This window comes from Pinus tabuliformis, chromosome 2_1 (assembly GCF_031772625.1).
Source record: "Pinus tabuliformis cultivar Carrire ecotype Pingquan chromosome 2_1, CPIR1, whole genome shotgun sequence".
Classification (NCBI taxonomy): domain Eukaryota; kingdom Viridiplantae; phylum Streptophyta; class Pinopsida; order Pinales; family Pinaceae; genus Pinus; species Pinus tabuliformis.
This window is the reverse complement of record NC_142299.1, coordinates 399,239,327-399,263,734: the sequence shown is the minus strand read 5'-3', so window position 1 is coordinate 399,263,734 and position 24,408 is coordinate 399,239,327. Positions and strand designations below refer to the sequence as shown.

At 40.4% G+C, this 24,408-nt stretch overlaps 1 protein-coding gene across 2 annotated transcripts in view; it reads left to right on the top strand.

Moving 5' to 3' along the window:
- REV3 (recovery protein 3) overlaps positions 1-24,408 on the top strand; it is a 410,344-nt gene that overhangs the window by 270,638 nt on the left and 115,298 nt on the right. The gene's annotated exons all lie outside the window — the stretch shown is intronic.

The following is a 24,408-nucleotide window of genomic DNA, read 5'->3' as shown; positions in this document are numbered from 1 at the left end:
TATAAGGCACAGTTGTTTGATGTTTGATCTCATGTTGGCGAAGATAGTTTTCAAATTCATTTGATGTGTATTCTTTTCCATTATCAGTGTGGATAGACCCAATATGACATTGTGCATCATTTTCAATCCATTTATGAAAGTTCTTGAATGTTTGAAAAGCATCAGATTTGTTCTTCAATAAATAAACCCAACACATTCTGGTGTAGTCATCAATAAATGTCATCATATATTTATTTCCATTTGTAGAAGGAACAAGCATTGGACCACATAAATTTGAATGAATGAGTTCAAGTTTTCTATGTGCTCTTGAATGTGAATCATGAAAAGACTGTTTGCTATGCTTTCCTAGAATGCAAGCATCCCATTGCTTAAATTTCCTAGGAATTGTAGACAAACCAGCGACACCATTTTTCTTCAAGAAGCAGAGGCTGTCATAGTTCAAATGTCCAAATCTAGCATGCCATAATAAACTTGATGGAAGTGTACCTTCTTCATAATGAGAATTGTATGAGAAATGTTGTACACGAGCAGAGGTACCTTGCAGCTTGAGAAGCCTTTCTTCTTCTATTCCCCTCATGACAAGTGAGTGGTCGGATGCTTTTCTAACCTCAAGCTTGCCATCAAACATATGAATGGAGTGACCTTGCTGGTAGATGTGAACCAAGGACAACAAGTTTCTCTTCAGCCGTGGGAGATAGAGAAGATGATGTAGAAGAAAGTCTGGAAGACCAAGCAATTTAAGCCTGATTGTGCCAAGCCTTGATGGCTTGATTTTTGATTGGTCTGCAAAGTATATTGCTCCATCAACATTGTCAGTAAATTCTTCAAAAAAATCTTTTCTATGAGTCATGTGGCAAGTTGCCATTGAATCAAGCAACCAATCATTTTTCCAAGAAGCAAGTGAAGCATTAAATAAATCTTCATTTACCCCAATATTACATTGTGCCACAACATAGTGTTTTACCTTTGTCTGTGTCATTAGTTTTACCTTTCTGTTGGTTTCTTTGCTGCTCAATTTTGTCCCATGGAAACTTGCATGTAGAGGCATCATGTGATCCATTTCTTTTGCAACGTATGCAATGCAAATCTGCCTTTTCTCCTTGAGAATGTCTACCCCCCTGCCTCTGAAATATCTTCCTCTTCTTCTTTGACCACCTCTTCCTCTAGAAGAATCTTGAGCATGATTCTTTTTTTTATGAGCAAGGCACATAGCCTCTTCAGAAGATTCAGGGGCTTGTCTTCTTTCCAAAAGCTCTCTCTTTCAGCAATTTTTTTTCACAAGAGAGTCAAAGGTAATATCTTTGAGATTTCCATTTGCTTGCAATGACTCAAGATAATTGGAGTAAGTAGGATAAAGTGCCTTGAGAAAAGCGATAAGAGGAATATCCAATTCAACCTTAGTGGATTTGATATCATGCATTATAGATTTTACTTCGGATGCAAGAGCAAGAGGATCATTATTTTGTAATTCAAGAGTGAAGAGTTTAATCATGAGTTGAACAACTTCAAGTGCAGAATGTGAGTCATAGAGTTCTTTCAGCTTTTGAAAGGCTTCGAAAGCAGTTGAAAATGGCGAAATATGGCGACTCACCTCTTCATTTACAGATGCTGTGATTAATGCATAAGCTTTGCTGTTCTTATTTTCCCAAATGGTGAGCTCTTTGTCTGAGGTAGGCTGTTCTGGTTCTTTGTCTCCGTCTCCAATGCACACTCCTTTCCACAACTCATTGAAAATGAGGGTGTGTTTTATCATGCGGGAGCACTCAAGATAGTTCTCCTTGCCAGTGAGAACTATTCCCACCATGGATATGATTGAATGCATACTGTAACAAAAACTTCTACTGCAAAATTTTACTCCTAATGGGAAAGAATATAATTCTGATATGACTGGACAACAAATACTGAGTGTAAATATATGGGCAGTGTAAATATATGGGTGAATTTACGTAATACAAGAACTGTGTAATATGGGAGCAGCGTTAAACAAAATATGGGACAACGTTAAACAAGAGACTTCGATGGCAGCGTCCAAAGTCGAAAAACTCAGTACTCATTTCATAGTAATCTCTGAAGAGAAGCTCTGATGGCAGACATCTCATCCCAATGGTTTGCCATGTAATCTGAGAATGTTTTAAACAAAACATTAAACATCTATATTCTAGAGTTGCTGCTTACAATTTGTGGCAACATAATAGTAGAACTAATGAAATCCGCAAAGCTCACTGAAAAGACTAAAAGTTCATCATAAATCCCTTTGATTCTCTAGACCTTGAAGCCACGACTGTTTCTGTTACCATGAAGCATCTCAAATTTCCTACCCTTAGAGCGAACATATGGTTTAGTGTGGCTGTGCAGAACACCTGGTGCCCTTCCAAAGTGCTTGACAGCCTCACGATGGCTCTTGGGGCCACACAACAAGACTTTGATGGCAGCGTTAAAAAATATGGGACAAGGTTAAAACCAGGAGACACATGCTTGAAGCATCGACACTGGCAGGTAGATGGAGCTTATGGTTTCTGCTGAGGGTTGGAGGCAGAATTCCGCTCAGATTAGTATACAACAAGACAATGATCAATATATGCTGCGTTCTGGTGGCTATGATTCCATGAGAGGGCAACGATAAAATATATGCTGCGTTCTAGTGGCTATGATTCCATGAGAGGGCAACGATAAAATATATGCTATGGAATATTTATGAGGATATTGACCTAAGTCGAGAAACGGAGAGACAGTGAGCTAAAGAAAAAAACTGAAGAGCAAGAATATTAAAGGTGTCGCATATTTGATAGCCACTAGTATTTCGACTGCTTGAAACAAAGGGCGTTCACTTAAAAAAACGCATATGACAGAGGGCGCAAATAATGTCAGACTGTGGAGAGGGCAGTAGACAGACTCCACAGGGGGCAATGGACAGACTGCAAGAAACTGGCAGAAAGGAGTTATAAGACTATGCCAAAAATGGAGCTGGCTCTGATACCATGTCAGGCCAGGTAGTAACTCCACAAGTTAATTCATATTATTCCTTCGTGTAGGTCTTTATTATATACATGAGGGAGACTGTTCACTTCATCTCCTGATGATTGTTTATATTTCTTATTATTTATCTACATCAATTGTATTTATTCACCCAATCCTGATGATTAGGTTTCAATAGATAAGCCAAATAAAAACAAAGGGAAGAAGACTGATAGACATTGCAACTTTTGTAATCGAGATAGCCACTTAGAATCCAAATTCTTTAAGAAGATAAATGCCTTGGAAGCAGCCATGAAGAAGCATAACATCCATTTGGAGCACTCTTCAACTTCAATTTCAACATCCATTTGGAGCACTCTTCAATTTCAACTTCAACTTCATCTCAGTTTGGTTATGCACTAATGTATCTTCTTCTTCTCATTCTCATGAGTGGCTCACTGATTTTGGAGCTTCTTATCACATGGCCAAAAACAAAGCCATGTTTTCTTCTTTAAATGATTGTAACACCAAAAATATATATGTTGGTGATGATAGATCTCTTAGTGTTGTAGGGACGGGAACTATTCATCTAGATAATGGTCAATTTAATGATGTATTATGTGTTCCTACCTTATCCTACAACATTTTATTTGTATATTAGATAACTCATTTAGGTGAAGGTAAAACCGTTGAATTTTCACCTCATGATGTTGTAATTAAGAACCTCAGAGATCCTACACAGATTTTAGCTACTGAAATTGTTGATGATTCTACAAGATTGTATAAGTTTAACAACTTTGGGTCATCAACCCTTCTCTCGGTATTTGTTGCTCATAATGATGAAGTGAACAAACTTTGGCATGAGCGATTTGGTCACTTAAACTATTGCTCCCTTCAAAATCTATGTAAAGAAAATATGGTGACAGGTCTTCCTATGGTATCTTGCAGAGATGGTGTTTGTTACGGTTTTGTACTCGGTAAACATCATCGGGATAGTTTTGAAAAACATGCCTCTTGGCATGCCACAACCCCTTTATAGCTTGCACATAGTGATTTATGTGGTCCCCTTCCAGTTGTTTCATACTTTGGCTACAAGTATTTCCTAACTTTCATTGATGATTTCTCCAGACGCACTTGGGTATAATTCTTAAAACTCAAGAGTGAAGTTTTTAACATGTTCTTGGCCTTTAAGGCCTTTGTTGAGAAACAATTTGGACATCAAATTCTTAAGCTAAGATCTGATAATGGCAGAGAATATGTTAACAACAAATTCATCAACTTTTGCACTGAGAATAGAATTCAAATGCAACATATTGTTCCATATACTCCACGACAAAATGGTGTAGCTGAAAGGAAGAATCATACCTTAAAGGAAATGCCTAATTGTATGCTTCAATCTAAAGGACTTAGTGTTAATTTTTGGGCAGAAACAATTAAATGTGCAAATTACATAGTAAATCGCACTCCTACTAAGGTTTTAAAGAATATCACTCCAGAAGAAGCATGGAGCTCAATTAAACTAGATGTAAGTCACTTTCGTGTTTTTGGAAGTGAAGCATGGGCCCATATTCCAGATGAGAAGCATAAAGCCTTAGAACCTAAGAGTGAAAAATGTATTTCTTATTTCTTCGTCTTTTCTCCTTTCTCTTATTCTTATTTCCTTCTCTTTTCTCCCCTTCCTCTTCCCCTTCCCCTCCCTTGTACTCTCCCCTGCCCTTTATCCTACCCCACTTACACTTTTCCTTTGATTATGTTGGATGTTCTGAAGACGTCAAAGGATATAGACTTCTTTCACCAAAACCCAAAAATGTTATCATTAGAAGAGATGTAAAGTTTGTTGAAAATATATCGGCCTATGAGCTTAGTTCGGTGGATGTGCCACCTCTCTCTATCCCTTCTACTGCTGAAAATATCTCTTCTTCAGATGATGACAACGAGGATGACAATCCTCCCCCACCTTCTCAGGATCTTCCTTCAGCTCCTCAGCTTCCAAAATGGCTTCGTTTTACTCGGGATGCAGCAGGTTCTCTTGCAGGGGATCCTATAGATCAACGACGTACACTTTCTCAATTCGATAGAACCTCTTCTTTACTGGCTCAAGCTTCAGTGAATTATGATCTTGACACCTTTGCAAAAGCTTCAGGCCATCCAGATTGGGACGCAACTATGAATGAAGAATATCGTTCATTATTGGCAAATGATACATGGGATCTTGTTCCTCTTCCAAAGGGAATAAAACTTGTTAGATGTAAATGGGTTTACAGAACCAAGTTTGGACCAGATGGAAAAGTTGATAAACATAAAGCTCGTCTTGTTGCTAAGGGCTTTTCAAAGGTGAAGGCATTGACTATACTGAAACCTTCTCCCCTGTTGCCAAAATGAACTCTATTCGCCTTGTTCTTTCCCTTGCTGCCTCTTTCAAATGGAAAGTCCATCAGATGGATGTTAAATCTGCCTTCTTGCATGGGGACTTGCATGAAGAAATCTATATGGAACAACCTCCTGGCTTTATACAAACAGACTCCAGCCTTGTATGTCGTCTTAAGAAATCCCTTTATGGTCTCAAGCAAGCCCCTCGGGCTTGGTATGCCAAAATGGATAGCTTTCTTTTAGATATTGGCTTTTCTAGGTGTCATTCTGACAGTACTGTCTACACCAAGAAAGTGGGTAAGCCTCTTATCATTCTTGTTCTTTATGTTGATGATCTTATCCTTACTGGGAGTGATCCCAACCTTATAAACCATGTGACGTCGAGCCTTAAAAAGCAATTTGAAATGATAGACTTAGGACACTTGCATTATTTTCTTGGTCTTCAAGTCTTGCAATCCAAGGAAGGTATTTCCCTTTCCCAGTCCAAGTATGCCTGTGATCTTCTACGCCACTTTCACATGGAAGACTGTAAGCTAGCCCCTTCTCCCTTTCAGTCTGGAGCCAAACTTTCAGTCACTTGTACTTCCCCTGAAGTTGATGCTACCTTATACCGTCAGCTTGTTGGAAAACTTTGGTATCTGATCCATACCCATCCTGACCTTTCCTTTGCTGGTGGCCTTATTGCTCGGTTTATGCAAAACCCACATGAAAGTCATAGGAAAGCAGCTAAAAGAATTCTTCGTTATGTTCGAGGTACAGTTCAATTTGGGATTCATTACAGTGCAGAAGCATCTCCTCTATTGGTTCGTTTCACTGATTCTGATTGGGCTAGTGACCCTAATGATTGGAAGTCTACTGCAAGTTATATCTTCATTCTTGGTTCTGGACCTATTACATGGGCTTGCAAGAAACAAAGTGCCATTTCTCTTTCTTCAGCAAAAGAAGAGTATGGTGGCGTCGTAGAAACTTGTAAGTAGGCCCTGTGGCTTTGTCAGATCCTGTCAGAGTTTGATTTTCAGCAGCAGCATCCGACTACACTTTGGTGTGATAATTAAAGTGCCATTCAACTATGCAAAGATCTAGTCCAACATTAGCACAACAAACACATTGAACTACACATGCACTTCATCAGAAAGCTCATTCATGACCATGTTCTTGAAGTGCAATATTGTTCAACCAATGATCAAGTTGCAGACATCTTTACAAAGGCTCTCACAGAGGTGAAGTTTACTAAAGTTCGATTTATGGTTGGAGTTCAAGAAGTTGTCACTAAGGGGGAATAGGCTCTAATGCTTCCTTTCTTCTCCTATTGTGTCATATTTGTACATCCTTCAATCCTATCCCAAGTTGTTCTTAAGGGGGGATGTTAGGATATTTCGACACATAGGAAATAGTGAAGTATAACTTGGTCTAGTGTAGAGTTAGGTAAAGTGTGTTTCTTTACCATGTACTTTTTGTAACTTACGATCTGACAGTCATGATATGTTCTAAACATGAAGTGATCCGACAATTTATTCTCTCCTCAATGTTACCGACACTTGATCCATGGCTTAACACCCGATTGGTCCATGATCTCTATTTAAATAGCATGGAGGGTCATTTGTAAGGTGACCATTCATGAGAGAAGCTTATGTAAATTTTCTTTCTTTTATTAATAAATTCCCTGAAGTGGCCGCGTTGGCTTAGGCCGTGGACTGTTTCCCTCTTTGAGGGTTTTAACCACATCAAGAATACTGGTGTATTGATCTGTGATTTGTTTGTGAGCGGTGTCCTTTGGTGTTCTATTTGAGGAACTTACCCTGTAAATTCCTACACAAACAACAAATTTATGTCCGAAGAATACTGAAGTGAGCTCAATTCAGTCTACTGATAACAATTCGTTATAAAGTTCCAGTGATCAGAAGATTCCACAAAAGGTTAATCTAGGATGGTCCGATGTGTTCTCAGTATGAAAATTTTATATGTCACTCCAAGGATCATATCAACTTGTATCAACAAAGATGGCTGTCCCAAGAAGAGAAGACACTCGCAACAGATAAGGGTTCAACTCCTTTCATCAACACGCTTTGAGGACAAAGCTTTTTGAAGGGGAAGGCAATGTCATGAACATAAATTATGTAAAAATAGATAAAAATAGATAATGAATAATAATCATAATAATATAAATATAATAATAAATAATAAGTAAATTAACTAATGGTTAGTTAGTATATAATGAAAAGGCATGTCTTAGGGACATGCCTATTTGTGAAGGGGTACTTACCTGGCTATATATATAGGATCCTCATTCTCATTTGCACTCATCCTACAACAATTCTATATAAAATATACAATTTACAATTGTTGTCCTACCATGGATGTCTTTGTCTACGAAGTATTTTAAATATTTCTGTTGCGTATACGACTATTGGTCGTTACACAATTCATGACCAAGCCTCTACATAATCACTAGGTTGTTGCTAAACACGTGATTAGCTATCTACATGGGACAATTAATGTTGATTTGGGGTAACATCAAATGTGCTCTAGCCATGAAATTTGGTGGAGAGGTTGGGGCTCATGAGATCTCCAATACCCATAAAGGGTTTGGGCAGATTCTAAACAGATCAGGAGATATTAAAATAATTAATGTTTTTAATGGAGTCCCTAAGTCTAAATTTAGGGAAAATAAAATATTAATGTGTATTAATATGAATCTGTGTTAGAATGGTCCAAAAGACATGGTGGTCCAAAAGACATGGATCAAGCCAGATATAATCTTAGCCGTTGATTAGGGACTTAATCTCGGCCGTTGAGATGCCAACAGGAAAAGTATAAGAGGAGGCTTGAGGGTCACTTGGAGAGTACACTAGATGATCAGTCATTCTATTCTCTAAAGCGGGGTTTGCTAAGAGAGATAGAATTAGTGATCGGGAGAGCAGCCGAGGGGCATTGAGTATAAAGAAATAGAGAAGGCAGAGATTGTGCTGGGAGAGTAGCGCAACAGCCAAGGAGAGTGACGCAGAGCCAACAAGGGCTCATGCAGGGCCACACAAAGGTAGCCAAGTGCTGCACAGAGCACCAGAGAGTCCAACGTGTTTGACGCATAGGCCCAGCAAGCCGAGGCAGGGCCTCTTGGGGTTGACGCAGGCCAAGAAAGGTTGACGTAGGGCCATTGCGAGACAGAGAGGCGCTGACGCAGTCTAGATTGGGCAGACGCTGGGGTTGCAAAGCAGTTTTGTGCTGAGGAGCTGCCTGAAGGATTTTCCGGAGTTTCAGCCAAGATATTTCTCTCAAACTGTGAGGTATAGCTGCTAAGGAAATTCTATGTTAGGTAGGCCAGTTTCGGCATCCAGATTGTACTCTGATATTGCTCAATAAGAAAACCCTCAGATAGTTGCACCAGTTTTCCCGCATTTTTCGGGGACATTGGTCCAAAAATAATGGTGTCATGTGGTGTGTTTGTTCTTGTTTCCTTTAGTTGTTGATCTGTAATATGTTGAGCATGCACTGGTGTTTATTTTCAGTATTTACTTTGTAAATAACTTGCTAAAGAAAAATAACAAGTGCGTAGGAATAAATCAGAAAAAGCGCATGAATGGTTTCTAAACTAAGTAAACTTAGAAACTTCAACATGGTAGCAGAGGGTGATTGCAGATCACAGGAGGACTAAGAGACATCAGCTGAACAGAGCAATAGCAGCAGAAAACAGCTGTCTCGAGGTGACAGAAGCTGTTTTTAGCAGCGCAGAGGCCAAGAAGTGTGACGCAGAGCCAGCTACAGCGACGCAGAAGTAGCCGGGAGCTGCGTAGAGCCTCAGAGAGGCTGGCGTTGCTGACGCAGAGGGCCAGAGGGCATCCCATGGTTGACGCAGACCCATCTGGGGTGACGCAGAGCCAGCATGAGGCAGGGAGGGGCTGACACAATTCACAGAGAGGCAGTTGCTGTGGTCTAGAAGGTTGCAGAAATATTGCAGAGTGGAGTTGGTGAGGTACTGTAGTCAGAACAGTACCTGACAGAGCATGGCCAGAGGAGTTGTTACTGAGGGTTTCTAGCCAAGGAACCTGGATCAACAGTGCAGTTACACAAGACGATCAGAGTAGGGGACATCTCGACAAGTGGCAAAAGGATTTCTAGGAGGGAAATTAGGACTTAGAGGGAGTCCAGAAGAGAACTTCCAGACAGGGAGTAGAGACTCAGAGGAGTCGAACAGAGAACTTCCAGGAGGGAAGTAGAGGAGCGTCATAGCACTACACGGGGTAAGAGACCAGGACAGACTGGACGAAGCATCAAACTTCGCAGTCTGGAAGGCCAAAATCTTATCAGTGCTTGACAGGAATCGTGTCAAGAACTTTGCCTTGAAGGTGATAGCTATCCCAGTCGACCCCAATGATAACGACAAGTACGAAGAGGCGATGGTGAGGGCCAAGTGCATTATCCTTGACGGGGTCAAGGATCATGTGGTACCACATATAGCCGAGAAGGAAACATTAGTTGAGATGTGGGAGGCTCTCAAGAACCTGTACCAACATACTTCTGTGCAGAGAAGAATGCTGCTCGAGAACCAGATGAGGTCGTATCAGATGAAGAATGGTCAAACGATTGACTCCTTCCTCGGAGGACTGAATGAGATCCGAGATCAGTTAACCGCTATAGGAGTGACATCGGATCAAGAGCTTATGGTGAGGACAACCCTGAATGCTGTCTCAGAAGAATGGGAAGTGTTTGTCCAGAGCATCTTGGGTAGAGGGACTTTCCTACCTTGGGACGAGATGTGGGCAGCTCTTTGCCAGGAAGAGATCAGACGGCAGTAGAAGACAGGTAGTAGCAGCAAAGGGATTAAGGTCATGTAGGAGGAGGAGGATATGGCCCTAGCATCTGAGGGAAAGCAGGAGAAGCGGAAGAAGAAAGATCTCTCCAAGATCAAGTGCTTCCACTGTGGGGAGATGGGTCACTATATGATCCAGTGCCCAAGGAAGAAGATTAAGGGAGAGTCTTCCTAGACTAAGGCAGTGCCAGCACAGGCAGAGAAGGAGGTTTTGACAGATGATGATTGTGCCATGAGTGCACACACGCCACTTGAGCAGAAGTGGGGAGACATCGAGCTGTAGTCAGGTGGACTACAAGCGATGAGGGGCAGGATCCTCGAGGTACCCAGCCTCTTGGATTAGACCTTGCTACGGGAACCTCGACGAGGTGTAGCAAGACTGGCTGAGTGGGTAGAGACAGATGCAGATGGAGCGGCAGAGAGAGTTACAGTGCAGGAATCCCAGGACAACGCAGAGCTAGCAGGCTGCAGCAGTGTGAGAGGCACAGTAGTGTTGCACCGGTGTAGGACGACACAGAGGTGTGCAATGGTGCGAGATGCAGGAGAGTTGTTGCAGCAACGTAGAGGTCAGAGAAAGGGAACACTTTTCAGTGGCAGAGGGAGCTTTAGCATCAGAGGGTGTTTCTAGCCCAACATGGAGGTCAGTTGGGAGATGAGTTACTTACTTCTCAGTAAGTGAGTTGCAGTGCAGCAGTAGGCAGCACGACCCAGCATGATGAGAGGAGGTGCAAAACGAATGCAGTGCTGGGAGAAAGGACCAGTAGCAGCACGGATGCAGAGGGAGCTGTAGTACAAATGCAGCAGTGGTAGTGGCATAACCATGGGCAATAGTACAAGATGTAGCAGTGTAGAGGATGATGGGCAGGAAGGCCTAGCATCAACACAGTTACTGATGTCGGATGATTAGAGTAATACTCAGTGAGGAGTATCGCTAGAGCACAGTCCTCGCTAAGAGGGAGTGTTGATTTGGGGTAGCATCGGATGTGTTCTAGCCATGAAATTTGGTGGAGAGGTTGGGGCACATGAGATCTCCAATACTCAGAAAGGGTTTGGGTAGATTCTAAACAGATCAGGATATATTAAAATAATTAATATTTTTAATGGAGTCCCTAAGTCTAAACTTAGGGAAAATAAAATATTAATGTGTATTAATATGAATTTGTGTTAGAATGGTCCAAAAGACATGGATTGAGTCAGATCTAATTGTATCCGGTGATTAGGGACTTAATCTCGTCCGTTGAGATGTCAACATGAAAAGTATAAGAGGAGGCTTGAGGGTGACTTGGAGAGTACACCAGATGATCAGTCATTCTATTCTCTAGAGCGGGGTTTGCTAAGAGAGATAGAATCAGTGATCGGGAGAGCAACTGAGGGGCATTGAGCACAGAGAAACAGAGAAGGCAGAGATTGTGCTAGTAGAGCAGCGCAACGGCCAAGGAGAGTGACGTAGAGCCAACAAGGCCTCATGCAGGGCCACGCAGAGGCAGCCAAGTGCTGTGCAGAGCACCAAAGAGGCCAGCGTGTCTGGCGCAGAGGCCCAGGAAACTGATGCAAGGTCTCCTGGGGTTGACACATGCCAAGAAAGGCTGACACATGGCCAACGTGAGATAGAGAGGCGCTGACGCAGTTCAGATTGAGCAGACGCTGGGCTTGCAGAGCAATTTTGTGTTGAGGAGCTGCCAGAAGGATTTTCCGGGGTTTCAGCCAGGAGATTTTTCTCAAACTATGAGGTATAGCTGCTAAGAAAATTCTCTGTTGGGTAGGCTAGTTCGGCACCCAGATTGTACTCTGATATTGCTTAATAAGGAAACCCTCAGATAGCTGCATTGGTTTTCCCGCATTGGGTTTTTCCGAGGACATTGGTCCAAAAATAATGGTGTCATGTGGTGTGTTTGTTCTTGTTTCTTTTAGTTGCTGATTTGTAATATGTTGAGCATGCGCTGGTGTTTATTTTCAGTATTTACTTTGTAAATAACTTGTTAAAGAAAAATAACAAGTAGGTAGGAATAAATCAGAAAAAGTGCATGAAGGGTTTCTAAACTAAGTAAACTTAGAAACTTCAACAATTAAGTTTAGTCTTCGATATACTGTTGGCAATATAAATCTGCATGGTTATACGGATGTTGACTATGCAAGAAACATTATTGACAGAAAAAAACACTTCAGGGTGTTGTTTCAATTTGGGATCTGTCATGATCTCTTGGATGAGCAGGAAACGAAAATCAGTTGCTCTCAATTTTGTTGAAGCTGAGTATATTGCTGCTTGCTTAGCTAGTTGTGAAGCTGTCTGGTTAAGAAAACTCTTTGGAGAGTTTTGCAAGTCTTGGATACTACAGTCATATTTTGTGATAATATGAGTGGGATCCGATTGTTTGAGACTCATATTTCATGACAGATACAAGTACATTGAAATCAAATATCATTTCATTTGAGACATGGTATAGAGAGGAGTAGTGAGACTCCACTATATTCAGATTGATGAGCAGATTGTCGATATAATTACCAAAGCACTGCCAAAGAAGAAATTTCTATTGTTTAGAGATATGCTTGGATTAAGAGATGTACACCTTATGGGTCTGGGACCCGACTGATCAAGAACACTGAGATGTGTGCTCTCCTCCCTGGTTGAGCTCCCAGGGTTGAGGAATTGACCTAGTGAGCTCTTGCGGATGAGGGACCTCCAATCAGGAGTATGGCCCAGTCATGCATCCTGTTTCCCACCCATTTGGCCAGTGGGTGCTGGCTACTTGAGATCGAATTGTGATCCTTACTAGTCATGGTAAGTAGTATTTCACTCAAGTTCACAGATGCTAGTGTTCTTGAATTATTATGGATTCTTAGCCTATGTGCTGAGTTATTATGGATTCTTAACCTCGTTGGCTAAGCAGTGGTTTCTTAGTCTTCATGACTGAGCGATATTCATTCTTGGTAGTAGCATGAGTCTCCTCGATGGTATTTGTTCCAGGTTGTAGCATGTGGATCCCTGATGTCGGGTGGAAGCATCTGGCTCCCCGATGATATTTAAGTTGGGTTGGAGCCTGAGACTCCCTGGTAATGGTTTCTTAGCCTTTATTTGGTTGAACTTGGATTTAGGGTGGTAGCTGAAGCTCCCCTGCCATGAGTATTCTTATTTAGATTCAAGAATGTTCAGCATGAGCCATGATGTTTTGACAAGTACAACAACTTTGACACTATTGATGGAAATTCCTTCCTAGTTGAGACGAAATGTTGAATTTGTACAACTAAGGGAGAAATTTCCCTAGAAAAATACTCAATGAGTTAACCCCTTTCACCCTTGAAGCAAATTATTTCTCAAGTGCAAAAGTTATTTCAAAATTGTTTTATAAAGGTATTTTGACATGTGCAAAATCAAATCACTTGAGTGATCTAATTTGACATGTGCAAAAATGGATCACTCTAGGATCTTCCAAAAACCTAATTCGAGTTAGGGATTGTTTTAAAGATTCCTATATATTGAAGAGAAGCCTTCATTTGCAACATATCGAGTTCTCTCTCTCTTGCTTTGGGTGATCAAGCCCTCACATTAGTAATTTATCTCTCTTATTGTTAACAAATCTATTGTATATTTGCAGATCTCTTATTATCAGTGGCAAATCTCTTATCATCATTGGCAGATCTCTTATTATCAGTGGCAAATATCTGATTATCAATGATAGATCTCTTTTCATCATTGGCAGATGTAGTGGAGATTTCTCTCTCGCATTTCCGGAGATTTTATTCTCGCATTATTGTTTGGCATATTTCGTATTATTTGCAAGATCTCTCTCTTGTATTATCATTGGTGGCAGATCTCCTGTGTATCATTTTTTGTAGATCTCGTATTACAAGTCTCATCCTCTCGCACCTGGAGGATATTAACCTATTATTTGTGGCCAGATCATCTTATTGTGAAGGCATATTGTCTTGGATTTCTAGGATGCATCTGAAGACTTGTCTATCTCATTTGTGAAAGCTAATCTTCTTCTCGCACTTGCAATTCTGAAGCTCATTTTCAATTCTTAACACTCATCTTGAAGCACGATCTTTGGAAGATATTTTTCTCATATCTGTGGCAAATCACTTTGCACCTATGTTGCTAGGAAACGTGGGTTCGGGGATGGGTACGGGTGCGGGGACGAGGACGGATAGGTCATTTTTCGAAACAGGGTGCGTGGGTTCGCCAGGGGTATATTATAATTTATATATATTATATATAAATATTATATTTTATACATTATAATATATATGAATTTGCATATTTTCAACTTTAAACAAGAAAACTAAAATATTTATGATTTAAACTTTAAATATTTAAACATGCACATCATTGAACATTCAACATTCACAATGAAATTTCAAAATTTCTAGTCTGATATTAAGTGCAAATTGGAGTTTACATATTAATAAGAATCATGATATATGTCCATTGTCATACTACATTGAAAATTTGTTTTAAGCCATCTCCAAACAAGAACTTGGAAATTTTAAAATACTAAATAAAAATATCTAATAGTGAACAATGGCTTCCTCAAGCCATGTCATCAGCATCACTAAGATCTTCAGTTAACATGCTCTCCAGGTAGGGATCACTCTCATCTTGAGTCTCTTGCTCATCCATAGCAGCTGGAGGTAGCTCAATAAGGCCATCTGGTTGTATCTCCTCGTCCACACACATAGCATCGTTTGTGTATTGGTCCCATCTCTTGAAAGGACCCTCCTTGTATCCAGGGTCTTTTCGAGATATGGGACGAAGTGTGCTATGAACGTACACTAAGTTCTCTGCCTTCTTTGAGCCCAACATATTTCTCTCTACTAAATGGATAAAGGCATAAGTACTCCAATTCCTCTCGCAAGATGAAGAACTAACTACCTAGAATATTAGGGGAAGCCCATTAAATTAATTAAAAATTAAAACATAAAAACTAAAATGAACCCCAAAGAACCCAAAAGAACCCAAAAGAACCCGATTTTGGGGTTCCAAGTACCCATCATCAGGGTTCTCCGTACCCATCAAGATAAAAGAACCCAATTTTTTTTAATGAAGAACCCGGTTCTTCATAGAAGAACCTGGTTCTTATGGGTTCTTCTTAGAAGCACCCGAACCCGAATCCGGTACTTGGGGACGAGAACCCGGGACGGGTTCGAGAACCCCACCCCTGGGTTCGAGAACCCATGCAACATAGCTTTGCACTAAAGGCTTGTTTTCTTTTAACTCGCATTGAGGCTTATTTGTCATCTGCTAGCAGACTTATTGTAGATCTCTTATTTGCACTTATAATCTTTGCTGAAGGTTTGAAGGGTTTGTTATTCTATATTTGTGATCAGATCTCACACTTCAAAAGATTTGTCTTAGTTTAAAATGGGGTAATGCTACTCTCATTGAGAAAAGGGTTTTGTACCTCTGTTGAACATTTGATGAAGATCTAATAGAAGAATATTCTTAAAGGGTTCCCCCACAATGGGGTATTTCCTTGGTCTTGGACCAGACCTGCTATCTTACTGTTCATTCACTGTCTTCTATATGGCTACTGGTTACTGTCTGCACTTAAAGGTTGAAGATCTAAGATAATTAATTTTCAAAATTGCAAAATTTAACATGATCTTTTCTATCTTTTAAGCAATTGTCCATTGATATTTTGGCAACATTTTCTGGTACCGTTTAATTTGAGCACTTTCTCTTATGGTGAAGATTGCCATTTTGTTTAATTGTTTTAAATTTCAAATCATTGTACCTTGTCTTTAAGTACTTTAGAAATTTAATAATCTCACCTTAAGAAAATTCACTCATATCTTGCATTTGCATTTTAGGACTAGCCTCTTGCATTAATTAATTAACTTCCAAGCATAAGCTTGGTCGATAGAGAGATAGGCCCACCTTTCTCATCTAGCTTGAGGAGTCTAGAACCTCTTTAGTGGTTAACATGGTGACCTTGCAATCGTTAGAGCCATAGTCTCTGCAGTGTCAGAGGCATCAGGTAGTTAGAACCCAAGGGGAGGGATTGTTAATCAAGCCCTAGCTTGCTTTCCCTTGGTTTCTCTCTTACAACATACTCTAGAGACTAGCTTCAAAACAATTAAGAGGAAGCATGCACTTAGATAGGCATATAACTTAAAATAAACCAAGATTCTGCATCTTACTTAGATTGTAGAATTTGCGTTTCATATAGGATAGTGAAGCATCCTTGAAGCAACAACTATCCATCTGGTGACTTGGTAAATAATTCATCTTAGGCAAGTAATTGACTCCAATTAAAGCACTAGTCTTCCACGATAATCTAATTGAAATCATCTCACTTGCTACTTCAACCAAGTTGCTAGGCCATTCAGTTGTGTCTTTCGACAAGTCTCCCATCTTCACATCTCATAGGGAATACCCCTCATAGCTTGCTGTGGGGAGACATCTAGAACAGAGAGGGCGGGGATCAGAGTGACAACCCTCTCCTTGAGCGTTGCCATATATTGCCTGTATAATTTGAGCGATAATAGGTCCCAAACAAGCTTAAGGGTTTGGGGTGAAACCTTAGACAAAAGGACTTAACCAAGTGGGGGATAAAGAGAGGATCAAAGAGATAAAATTTGATTTGAATTTTCAATGCAATGATCCTTGAAGAAGGCAGTAACCAAAGGAAACATAGGGAGAAATGATCTTCAAGCTAGGGCTTGGCAAAACTTGAGATTCAACCTCATAATGGCTTCAAAATTGGAGGACCTCTCAAGGACACACTAGCACAGTTCTAGACCAAATTTCATCAATTTTGGATGGCTACTATCGAATTCGTGTGATGCCCTAGGAGATCCTAGAGTTAGGGCTTAAAAAAGGAGGGAGGTGAAAAAGATTTTCGTTTTGGAGATCACCACGGAATAGATTAGTGCCTAGCCTATTGGGAGAATGGACTCAATGAGATTTCAATGTTTAGAGTATCTTTATCCAATCAAGGAGTTCCCCAACAACTTCGCGTGGCCTTAAGGGCAACAACTAGGTTACCAAAAAAATTTACAGTTCTTGATGCTGCAATTGATGACTTATCAAGGTAATTATGAAAATCATGTACCCCTAGGCACATTCATTCGCTATGCCAAACATGAAACATATGAAAAACCCTTACAAAATCAAGATTCAATAAATTCACATTTCCATTAGGGCAACAACTCTAGATTCATGAGCGAAAATTTTCATACATTATACATGTGACATAAATAAAGAGATAGATCATGAAAAGGCACTTACAAGTATAGCGAAACTATCCAATCATCAAGAGAGACAAAAGATCGAAGCTCCAAGACCAAGACAAGGTTTCCAAACATCAGAATGCATCAAAGATATCTAGTTCGTCCTCCAATAACTATAGCGAAATTCTCAGGAAGAGATAAAGATCCAAATCCAAGTGATGATCAAATGAAATGATCATCACATCAATATATATGATCCTCTAGGGGTTCGATTTTCCTAATTAGTTCTAATGATGCCCCAACTAATAAACTAATGTGCAAAAATAACATTACATGTTGAAAATCCCACCAAGATAGCTCCATGATACAACAACAAGCCTCTTAAGAGGGGAAACATGATAGATACAATAGGTCGAAGGGCCATTCAAGAGGCCTAGTGGAGTCCATTATGTGCCGAAATGAAAGGATGGGCTCCAAATAGAGTGATAAAGGGGGTGCCCCTTGGTATCCAAGCAAATGAACAGTGGTGCTGCCATGTAGCTATGGGGGGCACAAAACATCCTCATGGGTCTCCAAATGGATTGAACATGCCCGTATTCCATCTATAAGGCCTATAAGAATGATGCAAGCCCTCCTTGTCTCTCCCATGGTGAGACACATCCTCATCTAGGCCTTGGATCAACTACCAAGTGTGTGGTGTAAGAGTGTAGTTGGTTGGGTAAGGTGGTCTAGGTGCATCATCATTGTCAAATAAATGGAACATGAGCAAGCAATTAGTGAAACTGAAGGATCCCATGATGTGGTAATTTGCTCTGCTATGGTGGAGGCCCATGGCTCTCAATGCTCACCCTACAAATGCCAACATGACCCTTTGGAGGGCTTGGACCTCGTATAGGGGGGATCAAACCCATGATGAAGACCCACCTACTCCTATACAAGATCCAATGCATCCCCTTCACCTTCTAGTACAATAAATTATTAGTGCAATTGAGTAAATAAGCTTAGAAATCATGGAACCAAGTGGACACTTCATAGTAGCATGCCCTTCCATAATGGGCTTAGAACCTACAAGTGTCTCCAAGTTCAAGAAGGTTGACCAAGGACCCTAGTAGGTGGTTTCAACCTCTATGGGGAGTGACATGTCCATGGTACATCCACCAAATGGCAGTTGGCATGTGATATAATGATGGAACGAAGTGGGGCATCAGGGGAGGGCTCCAAGCTACATGCCACAATACAAGGGTAGCTATAATGAGGGAAACTCACACTTCGGTGTATGAATGTAGGAGGGAGCAATTGTGGTATATGTGTTACCCCGACCTTTGTTTTTCCACCCTTCTTCATATGCCTTTTTCCTTTTATTGACATTTCTTTTGTAACTACTCGATGCTTCAGGGGATGAGAGCATGAAGTGCATGATATAGCAGTGAATACCCCTTTAGGGTTGGGCATTTCATCGCCCACCAGGGGTTGGGACAATCCTGTGTTCCTTAGTGATGTAGGGGGCTCATATAATGGCCTTAGGAACAAGGGTGAGGCCATAATGATAGTGGGTAGAGTTCATGTTGGCTTTTGCCCACATGCTAAATTTGTATATCTCGACTATCTTTTGCATTTTGTGGTACATTTCTTGTTGTAAGTGGCTAAATTAGGCTTTTCACTTTCTTTTTAGTTGCATCAACCTCTAGGGCATTGTCACAAGTCCGACTCTGAGTGTGGTCAAGGGGAGGTGGAGGCTAACACCTTGTGGACCTTGTTACCCACCATTTTGTGGGTGATATCCCCAAGAGAATTTTTTCTCCATGATGAGCCTCGGCTGGCAGCCAACAACCCCTTGATGCCTCCTGCTAGCTCCTTGTATTGTTTCTCTGCCACTTGAGCCAACCATGTGGTCCCTCACCCAGCTGTATTGTCATATGTTTGAAGGTGGGCCTCCTGAATATAAAGGTATGTTCTTGTCATTTGATAATTGAGTATTGGGTTTATTTATCATGTATACTTCCGGGTATGGATTGATGGGGGGATTTGGCGAAAGAGTGGGCATAGTTTGCACTCTTGTCTCCTTGATCTCTTTTGGTTGTTACCCTTGAATCTTAGTCCCGTGGGATCTCCTTTATTGAACATTTGGTTCTAGGGTGGTACTACTTGGGAAACCCCGACTTTGGGTTCGTGGTCCCTCTCCTTTACACGCATGCATTACTCCCTTCCCACTCATTATACACCGTTCATCATTTCTCCCACCTGAGCCCACATTCCCAATCTGGGTCCACATAGGGCTAGCCTCCCTATCCCCTTGTTGCCATCTTGGGTTAAGCCTAGAATGATGCCTCAAAGGTTGAAGCAACTAAAAAAAGAAGAAAAAGCATAATTGGCCATATTTAATAGGAAATTGTATTGCAAAATACAAAAGATGGTCGGGACAAAAATAATTAGCACATGGGCAAAATCCAATACATGAGCTCTACCCTAATCCATGGCCATCACCTTGGTTCCATAGGCCCTAGATGAGCCTCCTTTATCATTTAGGAACATACGATTGTCCCAATCCCTGGAGGGCAATGAACCACCCTACCTTTAAGGGGGTAATCACTGCTATATCTTACACATCATGCTCTTGTTCTTTGAGCCCTGAGCAGTTAATTAAAGAAAATTCATAAAAGACAAAAGGTATATAAATAAGGGTGGAAAAATCAAGGCCGGGGCACCTCATGTACCATGACTGCTCCCTCCTATACATTACATACCCAGGTGTAGGCTTCGACTTATCTAGCTACCCCTATGCCCCATTATGTGGCCCAAGACCGCCTCTATCATTCCCTATTCCATCTCACCCCCCATTAGAGGGATGTACCTTAGACATACTATCCCCTCTAAGGGCTGAAACCACCTAATAAGGTACTTGGCTAACCCCCTTTGGAGCTTGGAGACACTAGCACATGCCAAAGCCCACTAAAGAAGGGTATGCCATTATGAAGTGCCCACTTTGCTATCCATGACTTGTAAGCTCTTTTACCTAATTATTTTAATGACTGGTTGTCCTGGAAGCCTAGGGGATGCATTGGATCTTATGCAGGTTTGCAGGTGGTTTCCATTTGGGTTTGGTTTCCCTATATGGGATCTTGACCCCCAGAGGTCGAGATTGGCACATGTATGGTGTGCATAGAGAGCCATGGGCCTCCACTGCAGCAGACTACACTCCACAGATCTTCATGGATGTTCAGAGACTACTAGCGATCCACTTTTGGGATGGTGGTGATATGCTTGGTACACTATGCCCAACAACCTCCCACACTCTTGGCAGGTGTGCCAACACTTGTACGATGTCATGGCAACATTCATTCCACCACTAGGACTATTATAGAGGATCTACAGGCATCTCCGATTCATATGGAGACCCATAGGGTCTTTGATGTGCCCTCAACACCACTGGGAGCACCATAGGTCTACTACATGGAGAATAAGGGGCCACCTGCTTGTCCATCATATTCCGAGGAATTTATTCCCCAATATGGCACTTCAAGATACTATTGAGCCTTTGAAGGGACCTACGACATGCACATACTATTATTTGGCCCCTTTGGAGGCTTATTTTTACATTTGTGAGCTAGTTTGGTGGGTGAAGTGATAATATATATATATATATATATATATTAATGATTAATTGACCAAAGATGATTTTTTAGAGTTGGGGTTCCTGGCTTATATATCGCCATGGCACCCTTTGGGGAAAGGGCATGATCTTATGATTGTGCCCTTTTGTCTAATTAACCTAAAATTAAGTAATAAACCTAAAATTGAATACTAACTAATTTTTTACATAACATTGCCTTCCTCTCGAAAGAATGCTTTGTCCTCAAAGCATACGTAACGACGGATGTTGTTGACAAAATGATTCATTCTCCCAAGAAGCGTCTTCTTTGGGTAAGTCCTTCCACTTGATCAGATATTCCAAGATGATCAAGGTCCCACACTTTAAAAGGTCTTGGATTAATCTCTCAATTTCCGTTTTTTGGTGATGTGGATATCAGTATGGCTTGATGTTGATGGGGTCTGACCCTGCCTTGACTTCTATTGTATGCTCAATTTCCCTATTAGGTGGCATCTTCATAGGTAGGTCTTGAAATACTTTTTCATGCTTCCGAATTAGATCTTGTATCTCTGGTGACTCTTCACTGGTCATATTTGCAGATAACAGCTCTAATTGGTGACATTGTCCTACACAAGCGGGTGCTCCTTTTCGAATCATCTTCATCATTTGAGATGATGATACAATTTGATTCTCTAGTGCTTGGGATCCGTGTAATTTGTACTTCTGACCTCCCCATTTGAATTTTATAAATTGTACTTGATGGTTGGCGGCATAAGTACCTAAAGTTCGTAGCCATTGGATACCTAAGACTACATCTACTCCTAATGGTACCGTGAAGAACAGAGACTCGAAATTAAAGTCTTGAATCTACAATTTGACCTTATGGCATTTCCCCACCTTTTCAATCTTCTTACCGTCAGCTACCATCACTTTCATGTTTAGTAAGGGAAATGAAAAAATTAAGTCTATTTGCCACGGTTGCATCTAAAAAATTGGGTGTGCTACCAGAGTCGATGAGAACCACTACGTTGTTCTTCTTTGTGTCCTTTTAACTTTAAGGTCTGAGGTTGTGATATACCTGTCATAGCTGATAATGACACTTGCGGAATACTTCCGTCATCTAATTCTGGTGAGAATTCTGGGGCATCTTCTATTTCTTCTATGTCAAAATCTTCACTGTTTGAATCATTGGTTGCTTCACAATTATATAGGTTCTTTGGTTCTTTTCCTTTAGCACATCTATGTTTGGGGTCCCACTTCTCACCACAGCGTTTGCATTTACCCTCTTTTATCCTTTGTGTTTCCACATTAGATTTTTCATCTTCACAACAATGTGGTGGAACATATCTTGTATTATTTGAGTCCACATACTGGGGTATTCTTCGTCTTGAATATGTTTTTTCCGATTTTGACCAAAATATTTGTTCGAATTTCTTTTCGACTGTTTTTGCTTTTTGTCTTGCTACTTCTATTGATGTAATGTCATGCATCTCAAGTTCTACTTGTAAATGGGTTTTGAGTCCCGAGACGTATGATTGAATTAGACGAGATTCTGATAACCCAGGTACTTGTGTTACTAAGGTCTCCCATTCTTGAGTGTATTTGTCCACACTTCCTTTTTGTCGTAATTTGATGAGTTTTGAAAAGAACTCTTCTTCCTTTACACCTTGGAATCTTTTAAAGAATGCATCCTTAAATTTTCTCCAACTAATGACGTGTGTTGTCTTTTTCCACCACATATACCAATTATATGCTTCCCCTTCCATTTTCATGGATGCGTGCCTGAGAATTTTGTCATCATCATCGATGTCATATATCTCAAAGTATTCTTCTACTTTATTTATCCATGCAACATCGTTTTTTTCGTTTCCATCGAATTTAGGGATCTCGACTTTTGCCCTTCGCTGGTATGTCGCTAATGGTTGAGTGAAAAAGGGGTGTTGATTGGTAAAGGTATCCCAAAGTTGCTTGTTTGTAAGAGTCGCGTTACTCATTTCTTGGTGGGGTGTCGTTGATTTTTTTGGGGATTCAACTTTTTCTTGAGAGTCTGTTGATTTCGTTGAATCTGATGAGTTGTGCTCTTGATTTTCTTCATCTTCTTGTAGTAGTTGTGCGGGTGTATAATTCATCTTTTTACACAGAAGTTTCAGCAATGTTAAGGTCTCTTTGTGATCCACTTCTGATTGGACACGGTGATTTTCCATCTTTGTTTCTATTTGATTTGTTGTATCCTGAAGACTTTTGATATTGTCAGCCTGTCCATTAAGCTTGATCTGGAAATCATCTAATCTTTTATTGACCTCATCGTTGTTGTTATTTATCTTATGCTCCACGTCAACCAATTTTGTTTGGAAATCCGCCGTTGTCATTGTCGTCATTGAGCGAGTTTGTGGGGGTGTGTATTTATCTGCCAGCTTAATTTTTTTTTTTGAATTAATTAATTAAAATATATTACTATAATTAATTAATGTTACCTAGATATATGTAATTTTTTAATTATATATAGTTTTAAATATATATAATCTAATTAAATATACTTATATTTTACAAATTATATATAGTTTTTAATTATATATAATTCAATTGAAATATATATATATATACACACTATGCGTATTAGGATTTATTAATTTTAACTTTAAGGAGTATTGCGTTGTACAGTCACGTCCCTCCCTGCCGATGGTCACGTTATATTTTTTTTTTTTTTTTTTTTTTTTTTTTTTTTTTTTTTTTCAGTAGTTCCTTTTGTGCGGATATCACTGCAACGATTATTCCAACGTAACCGTAGTCCACTACATGGAACTGTAGGCCCCTCCGCAAAGAAAAAATGATGCAGGTCCGTGCGGGTTCAGCGTATTACCGCAGGTTACCGCAGAGCTTGCCGCTGGTTACCGTAGAGGGTTTGACCTTAGTAATGGCAACAGTCTACCGCCGATGTCTCAGTGTACCACCCAGCGTAGCATATCACCCTCTGACGCTGCAGCGTGTTTGGCTGTGGTGTGAATTTGCCGTACGTGGTTAGTTGTGGCTCGGAGTAGCTATGTCCCGCAAAGAACCCTGCCATTGGCTGCTGTTTAGCTGCAAGCCTATAACAACACACTCCAGGCAGAATACGAATAGTCCACATGCACTGCTATTTTCTGAAAAGCCCGTAGGGCCTGATGGCCAACAGAACTTGTGGGTGTCACCAGTCTTGTGTTGGCTCTGATACCAGATGAAGTGAAAACTTCTAGATACGCAGAGAAATATATATATATATATATATATATATATATATATTAATGATTAATTGCCCATGGCGGTATATAAGCTAGGAAACCCCACTGTAAACAATCATCTTCGGTCAATTTCCACCACTGTAAACAATCATCTTCAGCCAATTAATCATATATATATATATATATATATATATATATATATAACCCCCACTGTAAACAATCATCTTAATGATTAATTGACCGAAGATGATTGTTTACAGTGGGGGTTATGATTGTTTACATGATTAATTGACCGAAGA